The sequence below is a fragment of the Toxorhynchites rutilus genome, chromosome 3, assembly GCF_029784135.1.
Source record: "Toxorhynchites rutilus septentrionalis strain SRP chromosome 3, ASM2978413v1, whole genome shotgun sequence".
NCBI classification, from domain to species: domain Eukaryota; kingdom Metazoa; phylum Arthropoda; class Insecta; order Diptera; family Culicidae; genus Toxorhynchites; species Toxorhynchites rutilus.
In genome coordinates, this window is record NC_073746.1 from 301,130,409 (window position 1) to 301,139,448 (window position 9,040).

General features: G+C 40.2%; 1 protein-coding gene across 1 annotated transcript in view; it reads left to right on the top strand.

Moving 5' to 3' along the window:
* The first annotated feature begins 2,463 nt into the window (after nucleotides 1-2,463).
* The window catches only part of LOC129776431 (latrophilin-like protein LAT-2), a 200,159-nt gene continuing 193,582 nt past the window's right edge, over nucleotides 2,464-9,040 (top strand). The window contains exon 1 of the mRNA XM_055782071.1: nucleotides 2,464-3,883. The gene's annotated coding sequence lies outside the window, so the exon portion shown is untranslated. The remainder of the gene's footprint in view (nucleotides 3,884-9,040) is intronic.

A 9,040-nucleotide genomic window follows, 5' to 3' on the forward strand; every position in this document is an offset into this window, starting at 1 on the left:
AAGAAACTATATTTAAGTTTTGGGAAACATGAGTTTCCAAAAATACAATTGAAGTTATTCTTAACATGTCCGCCTTACCCTCACTTCCCCTACTTTTTCCAACGCATACACATATCCAAGAATATCTGCTTTTTTGTGAAAATGTTTTTTTTTCTATAGAAGAATTGGAAACGTTGTATTCATTGTAGAAAATGAAAACATATGAATAGAATCGACAACGTCAACAATCTTCTGATTTATCGTCTTCGTCTGTATTTCCTTCATTCTCGTTATTCTCATATATTAGGCTGTCAAAAAAGTCTTTTTTTTATTTTTTTTGTATTTTTTTTGAATTTTCATTTGTTCATAAAATTATTTACAATCATCTGTTTTAAGTCAAATATGCGCCGTTTTGTTCGATGACTTGTTCCCAACGAGATGCCAACTTCATAATACCCCTGTTATAGAAGCTCGCTTCCTTATTGGCAAAAAACTCGGATAGCCAATTTTCACAGGCCTCTTTTGTAGCTAACTTCTGACTACCTAGCTCGTTCGCCATGGACAAAAACAGGTGGTAGTCACTTGGTGCAAGGTCCGGACTATACGGCGGATGCAAAAGAACCTTCCATCCGAGCTCCCGGAGCTTCTGGCGCGTCACCAAAGAAGTGTGTGGCCTGGCGTTGTCCTGATGGAAGACAATGCGGCCTCTGTTTATCAAAGATGGCCTCTTCTTCATGAGTGCTACCTTCAAGCGGTCCAGTTGTTGGCAGTACAGGTTCTAATTGAGCGTTTGGTCATAGGGAAGCAGCTCATAATAGATTATTCCTTGACAATCCCACCAAACACACAGCAGAACCTTCCTGGCCGTTAATGAGGGCTTGGCCACCGTCTGAACCGCTTCAGCGGGCTTCGACCACGACCGTTTGCGCTTCACGTTGTCGTAAGTGACCCACTTTTCATCGCCAGTCACCATCCGCTTCAGTAACGGCTCGATTTTGTTGCGATTCAGCAGCGATTCACATGCGTCGATACGGTCAAAGATGTTTTTTGCGTCAACGTATGTGGCACCCATACATCGAGCTTCTTTGTGAATCCAAGCTTCTTCAAATGGTTAATAACGGTTTGATGACTTATCCCCAGCTCTTGGCCGATGCTACGGCTGCTACTATGCCGGTCTTTCTCGGCTAATTCTGCGATTTTGTCGCAATTTTCGACAACAGGCCTTCCGGAGCGTGGCGCATCTTCGACGACCTCTACACCAGAACGAAAACGTTGAAAACATCGTTGTGCGGTGGAAATGGAAACTGTATCGGGTCCATAAACTGCACAAATTTTATTGGCAGCTTGAGATGCATTTTTGCCTTTCTCATAGTAGTACTATAAAATATGTCGGATTTTCTCTTTATTTTGCTCCATATTTGCGACACTATAACTCACGAACGACTTAACCAAACAAAACACTGTCAAGGACTATATTATAGCGCGCAAAAATACCTTTCCAACAAGCTATAGTATGACTCGATACAATGAATACAACTAGAACTACGCGCTTACAACGACACCTCGCGGAAATACCGCAGGACTTTTTTGACAGCCTAATATTTCATTTGCTTGAAAAATTCTAACCATTTATTGATGAGACAGTAAACATTGCATTGATAAGACACTTTTTGTTACTCGGAGCGCCCTCTAGATCGAATAAACCTATGTATTCTGAATAATACGCTCGTGTTAAGGTGTTATTACTTTTGCTGAGAAATTATTAATAATTGGAGGAAATTCTCCTCATTAAAATATGCTAACAAAATCGTGACGATACCCATGTCAAAATCGAACGTGATTTTGTCGAGCAATGAGATAAATGACTAGTGACCATATCCGAAAGCTATAGAATATCGATTTATAATTCGGCCATTTCCAGCTGACAGTCTTTTTAATTATAAGTAAGGGGGTGATGTCAACCATTAATTGGAAACGGTTTCTAGAAAACTGAGAAGCAATTTTTTGGTACAAACATAACTATGTAGTGAGACTGTGAAAAAAAACCCTTCAAATGATGTCTGTTATACAAGTTCGTATTTACGATATCCTGCATGCTCCACAGGACACTCGTTAATTCTGGAAAAGGCTTCAGTTTCACGTTCAACCCGTAAAATACGAAATTAGCATCGCACTGATGGATCGGTTCCGTTGTCAAGTCAACGCACAGCGCAGGAAAACAGAAAAAAAACTCATAAAACAAAGTTCCGATTCATGCGATAATCACAACAAATCGCGCATTTAATGAATACTCTCGCATTGCTCGTAAACAACAATCCTCCAATATTACCCGCCACCAATCATGGGGTGAACACCAGCTTCCTAGGAGTTCGGTCTGCGCAAACTCAACGACCCGTTCCCCACGCAGCGGGCTTCGTCAGGATTCATCCTTTCGCGTTTTAAAACATTGTGTACAATTCCAAACTTGCTCAGTCGTCGGTTAGCTGGTACACGTGCCACAAGTCGAAGGGATCCCGGTACCGAAAGACTCAACTCGAGAACAACAACATCGAGCCAAAGGAACCACATGACCACACAAACGGAAAGTCCGCGCTCTTTGATTTCTCGCGGACTTCTTAACGTTTCAACGTGTTGCGAATAAGTGCGAGGGGGGTTGGCGCGTGTTAGTTCTTAGTTAGTTCCACCGATATTTCGCTCCGGATTGGCGTATGGATATCTGCTCACCGTCTCCGCCGGCTGAGACCGGTGGCAAATACCAGCGGGTGTCTGTGAGTCTGTGATGTGGCGAGGGTGGAATGTTTATGCTTCCTAGTTATTGCCGTCTTCGAGATTCACACTCTGCAATCGGTGTGTGGTGTGGTGATGGTCTGTGGTGACGGAAGCAAATATCATAAGAAAATGATCATATCAGAATAATTAAAGTGAATTAACTGTGGGGAAGAAGTTTGTGGCTTTGGGGCTATAAAACGTGGAAGAATCTCATTTCGCAGCGAACTGACGAAGACTCGTTGCGCCCAACTCCGGTGGATATTCAAAAGCACATCATTAAATCTTCCCGAGGAGAGTGTTGAAAAAGAAAAGGAAACGTTGGTTATGCACGGATGATCTTATCAGGAAAAAAAGGTTTCCATTTATCCGCTCGACTGAAGGTGCGCCCGTGTCGACAAAAGAAATTAGAGTGAAATTTGGTGTTAACAGAAAAGATAAATAGCGTCCAACGGTCCAACTTTTCCCCCTTTTTTGGCGGCAAATCGACGGGACAAGCTTATCCCGTCCAGCAGCAGGGATCCCTGCCAAATTTGTCAGGTCGTGAAAGTGAGTGGATAGCAAAATTATCATCGACAAAATCTGCCGAAGGGATTTTCGCGTTGAACCAACGCTATCGGACGGTGAAAGGATGAACGCTTATCTCGAATAATAAATAAACAACCCTCGCCAGCGCCGAAAATAAACAGCCCCGTAAAAATAACCCAGACTCGACCCTTTCGGAGGGGGAATTTCCACGAGATTCGGCGTGGGTGTGGGTGTGGATGTGTGAATGATTCCTTTTTTCATCAACCTTCTCAACTTGTCAATTTAAAGTAAACCAAATCAGAATATTCTGCTTATCCCAAATCAATCGGTGCTGATGGGAATTTAAGTCCCCAAACTGTACCTTTCGCAGCGACCGGATGCTTACAATATTTCGATCGTTTGGGACTTTGTGCGTGAATTTTATTAGTGAAACGACCGTAGTCGGGTGCGGGTGCTTATATACAGCGAGGTGGTAGCAACGGCATTCGAATGGGCTCCAGTATAAACTGAAAAGGGACTTCGAAACTATTCGATATTGGTGGCACCATTTCAAGCCGGTCAAAGGCGAAGTGGATATAATCTTTGGGAGCAATATCCTCCGGCAGAAAAGGTAGGTGGCTTCTAGTTTATATAGCTGTTCTACTGATAAGATTAAAAAGGGGAAATGAAAAGTTATGAATAAATTTTAACTTGATTGTTTCCCAACAAAAACACATGTTTCGTTGGATGTAAACAACACTTTTATTACGAGATTTGATGATTATCCAATACCCCATGCTATGATAATAAACATGAGTTAAAAGAACTGTGTTGGATATGGATTTTTTTTTCGATGCACGAACAGATCCAACCAAGTATTGATTGGGATACTTACTCAATAATCAACTTAAATTGCGACAAAAATAACAGACGAACATGTTCATGTAACTGGTTTCAAAATAGATGAATTATCTTAAATGATTCGTTATGAGATACATGAAAAGAAAAGGAATCAAACAAATTGAAAGCACAGTTGTGGTGTCTCCAAATCTGTAATAATCTTAAATGGCAGTATAATAGAATTCGGTAATTATTTATCAGACGTAATACGCTTAAATAGAATTCCATCCGTCATTATTGTCATTCTGGCAGTAAATTCTTTACGAAAAAAATAACAATGTTCAAACGTGAATGAATGAATCAAATTAGTTGAGATTGACTTAGCATACTAATACATCTTATTTGACTCACCCCATTAGGTTATGCACTACAGAACCAAAATGCAAATCAAGAAGAAGTGAATAATTGACTAAGTGCAAGCGAAATTAATTCTTGTAATAAAACGTAATTGCACATTTCTTTGAAACATCAAGTTTGGTAGTATAACTATTGACTATGGATACCGTATTTATAGTTACCTTATGTTTTAAGAATTTAATGTCTTTCGAGTCACTCCAGTACTTTAGTAGAGCTCACGTATGTCAAAATACAAATAAAAACATAAATTACTCTCTCGATAGCCATTCGGCGGTAGTTCTGTGCGAATGGTATCTAAGGAATGTCTCATGAAATTTACTTTATTCAATTTGATATGTTGTACAAATCATCAGTTTGGGCGACTGTTCACATATTCTAGGAGAGGTGAACAGATATTTTGTTTAATCTTAGCGATTAATTAGCATAGAAATTATTTCCATGTTTGGGGGCAAAGTGGTCATAGGTGAATAACAACTTACAATATACCACTCCAACTAAACCAAGCCTCATTATACGGAACGTTATGTGTTTCTTACCACGTTTTTGTATGCAAGAGAAAATTTAAATTGAGACTCTAGGTGAATAGGCCAAGCTTATTACATATATGTACCTACTGTAACAAATATGATTTGAACAAATTTGGACGAAAAAAACGCATAAATCTCTGCCATTTAGCTTGATATGTGCGGGTGACCACTTTGCCCCCACTAGGTGATCACTTTACCTCCAAGCAAAAAAAAAGTTCGATTTTTCACCTTTTTTCTAATGATGAAAAATGTTCTATTTTGAATTTTTATAGTAAAAGCCGTTGGCTATCTTGAAGAACAATGAGTTGAACTATAATATTCTACGAAAAACGGGATTTAAATCGATATGTGGGCGCTGGAAATGGGCATATTCCTTAGGGTGACCACTATGCCCCCACTTCCCCTATGTGAGTCTACGGGTACGAATGCAATTCTATTAGCACGTTCGTTCATCAATCGATGCGCAGTTGCCTTGTTCAAAGTAGCTATCGCATCGTGTACCACTTGAGAGGCACACGTGGCGCTACGGTCAGATTGATTTTAAAATTAAATTTGTAATGAACATCGCCTTCAACTACAGTGATGGGCGCAAAAAAATCCGCCCCCATTCGAAATGGAAAATTTACGCAACTGATTTTCATATGTGATACCCTAAAAGTACCCATTTAGGAACAAAAGTAAGTTTTTTGTTTTTCTAAATAATAAATCAACGGTACTGAAATGGCAAAATGGTTTACTAATTACACTCAGGCTTTTTTACGCGATTTTTTATTAACTAACTCGTTTCCTGAAGTACACCAAACAATTGATTGACTTGGTGTCTCCACTGGCTTAGTGTGGATTTGACGAAACATTTTCTCAACGTCGGAGACTAAAATTATCGCTTTGGTTCTACATATAATCGCGCACGATGTCACAAACTGTGCGTGTCTATGTAATATTCCTATTGTGTATTTTTAGACGTTATTGGTATTTATTTGAAGAAAAAAATATTGTTGAATGGAAAACCTCTAGAACATCTTTTTTCTTCAACTTCATTCGGTTCCAATAGCCATTTCATTTGCTATCGATTCGGCCTCCTCAAAACGAAATTATTGATTCTCGGTCTGTGAGACCGTATGCCCGAGTATATGAGGGTTAAGGATTGAACATATTCTAAAGTAACATCGATACGTTGTGACGTATAATCATGTCCTTTTGGCTACACAACGTTTGCGTTCAAAAATTTGATTTTTTTCGGATGGTGATAAAAAACTAAGACAGATAATTGATTTGATAAATTTCCCATGTAAGGTAATTATATTAGCATACTTGCAAAAAAATTCTACGTCCTTGCGAGCGGCCTTTCGGCAGTTAAACGGAACATTCGCCATGGCGGACGAAAACATGCGTGTAAGCATGTTTTTAGTTCTTTCTTCATTTTATTTATCAATTCCTTCTCATTTTTCACAACAAAATTGTTGGAGTAGATCTTACGCTTCAGGTTTGCCGCATCTTCAAAGTGCCGTACGATGTCCGTTTTCGACGCGGTGGGGTACCGTTCTTTGAACGCGCACACTTCTGAACGGAATAGCTTCACTGTTATCGCCATCACGGTGAGAGTTCGACTGATAGAGCTGTCAAATCTGCTGACTCATGGGTTACTATGCTTGATGCTGCATGGGTAGTTTCGTCAGTGCGTGTGATGGTAAACCCATGAAAATCGGAATTTTTTGTCCATTTTTTAATGCAGATGTTAGCTGCTACCTATGCCCATATTACCGTCTACCTGAAAATTACTCACAATTTATGACTGAGACCATGGAATTAATTCTGCAACGTTCAACTTCAAATCTGAGACACACTGGTGCTATTATGGATACATTGCAAAGCTTTTGTTGGATGTGTTCTTTCTCACGACCTAGCTGCTGTCATCAGACCCAGCCTGTTCTCCGTGATAGGAAAGACAACGAAAGACCTTTTCCTAACCGGCTTGATGAATTTAATTCCAACATGAGCAACATATTCGATTCTATCATCGCTGATAATAGCATCAAACGACCTCGAACGAGCACTGCTTCCAGACCATCACTTTCTCAACCTGATAAAATAGCGAAAGTTGACGAATCTGAGAAAAATTTCATCAGCTATGTATCGCCCCTGACCAGTTGCGATCCTGAACTAATTCGATGTTTCAAACTAGCACGTTCTGACTCTGGCAGACGACCTCTTTCTTATCATTCTTTTAAGTTAAACGTTCCTGAATACATAGAAAAAACGATCCTTTCAGATGGGGTATGGCCTGAGGGCGTATCTGTTAGCACTTTTTTGATCCGCAAGTCAAACTCTTACAATCAAATCTCAGTTCAGCAACACTAACGACCACCAACACTCTCTCCAAATTTTCCTCAACGTAGCCGTCCGGGAGATCTCCTTCAGCCGCTCTACCTTTAACATCGACAGCAAACGCCACTACAACGAATACCAACTCAGCCGCAACTTCCTCAATTGTATCAGCATACGCGGACCGCTGTATGATCACGTAGAACTTTCAGTCTACTATCAAAATGTTGGAGGGATCAACACTCTCATTAGAGATTATGCTCTCGTATGCTCCGAAGAAGCCTACGATTTATATATTTCCACAGAAACTCAGCTTTACGACAGCACATATTCCAAGCAAATATTTGGCGAATTTAATTTAGTTTTTCGGCAAGATCGCTCAGCATTAAACAGCACTAAACGATCGGGGGAGGTTTTCTCTTGGCTGCTCGTTCTAAGCACAAATCGCGCATGCTATCCCCACCTGGCTGCTTAGTGGGTCTCGCTCGTTCTCAGCCGTTGCACTCTTTTTATATGTGTAATCTACATTCCTCCTAACAGAGTGAACGACACATCTCCCTTTGATCAGCATCTGTACTCGCTATCTTGGATAACCTCACAGATGGCACTCGACGATAAAATATTAATAGTTGGAGATTTCAATTTTGGAAGTATCAACTGGATTCAGAGTACAACATCATTTTTATATCCAGATACATCACACTCGACAATGAATTTGTGTATAAGCCGACTTCTAGAAGATTACAGTACTGCCGATCTTGTCCAACTGTGCGATGTTATGAATGAAAATAATCGCATATTGGATCTTTGCTTCGTCACCCAGAAGGTCAGAAGGTCACAATTTTGTTATCCGTGCTCCGACACCCCTTGTAAAAATCACACGACACCACCCAGCACTTCATATTTTTTTTCGGGAATGTAAACCATTTGAAGATACTATAGAAACCATAACCTATTGCTTTGCGAAGACATATTTCGCGGGAATGAACCATTTTTTCCCACGTCAAATGGAATGAAATCTTGCATAAAACCGATGCAAATGCCGCTGCGACGAATATGTCGAATATCTTTTTATATTCTATCGATCAGTTCACCCCCAAACGAATTCACAGTGTTCCTGAGTATCCTCCATGGTCTAATCGCTATCTTAAGAAGTTTTTTTTTATCCCATTTATTTATTTAAGGCTCATTAGCATTTTAGCTGTAACAGAGCCGAATTTTAATCGTGTACATGTCACATGGTTATCATATCTATAATTAGCACATTACACAGTTGCCATTCGCCAGTATTCCTTCTATACTATTACATATGGTACATTCACACAGTAGCCATTTAGGCGTAAGAGTATTCTTTCTGTTTTTCCATTATCCAGTTGGACCACCGGACAGCGGAGACAGTTGAGTTGAGTTATTTATAGAACAGCAGCCCGATGTGTCTTGCAGAGCAGAGCAGTTGTATGGATGAATCGATCTTATTTCGACCGTGGATCGATCTCCATCGCTGATGATTGTTGCGTGAACGTAGTTATTCTGTAACAACACAAAGATGATCAATGAGGGCCCTAAGTTTTGAACTCACGATCGATCGCTTACTAAGCGAACGCGCAACCAATGTGGCTACGGAGACCCTCCGATCTTAAGAAGTTGAAAACGGCCAAAAGGTCAGCACTAAAAAAGTTCTC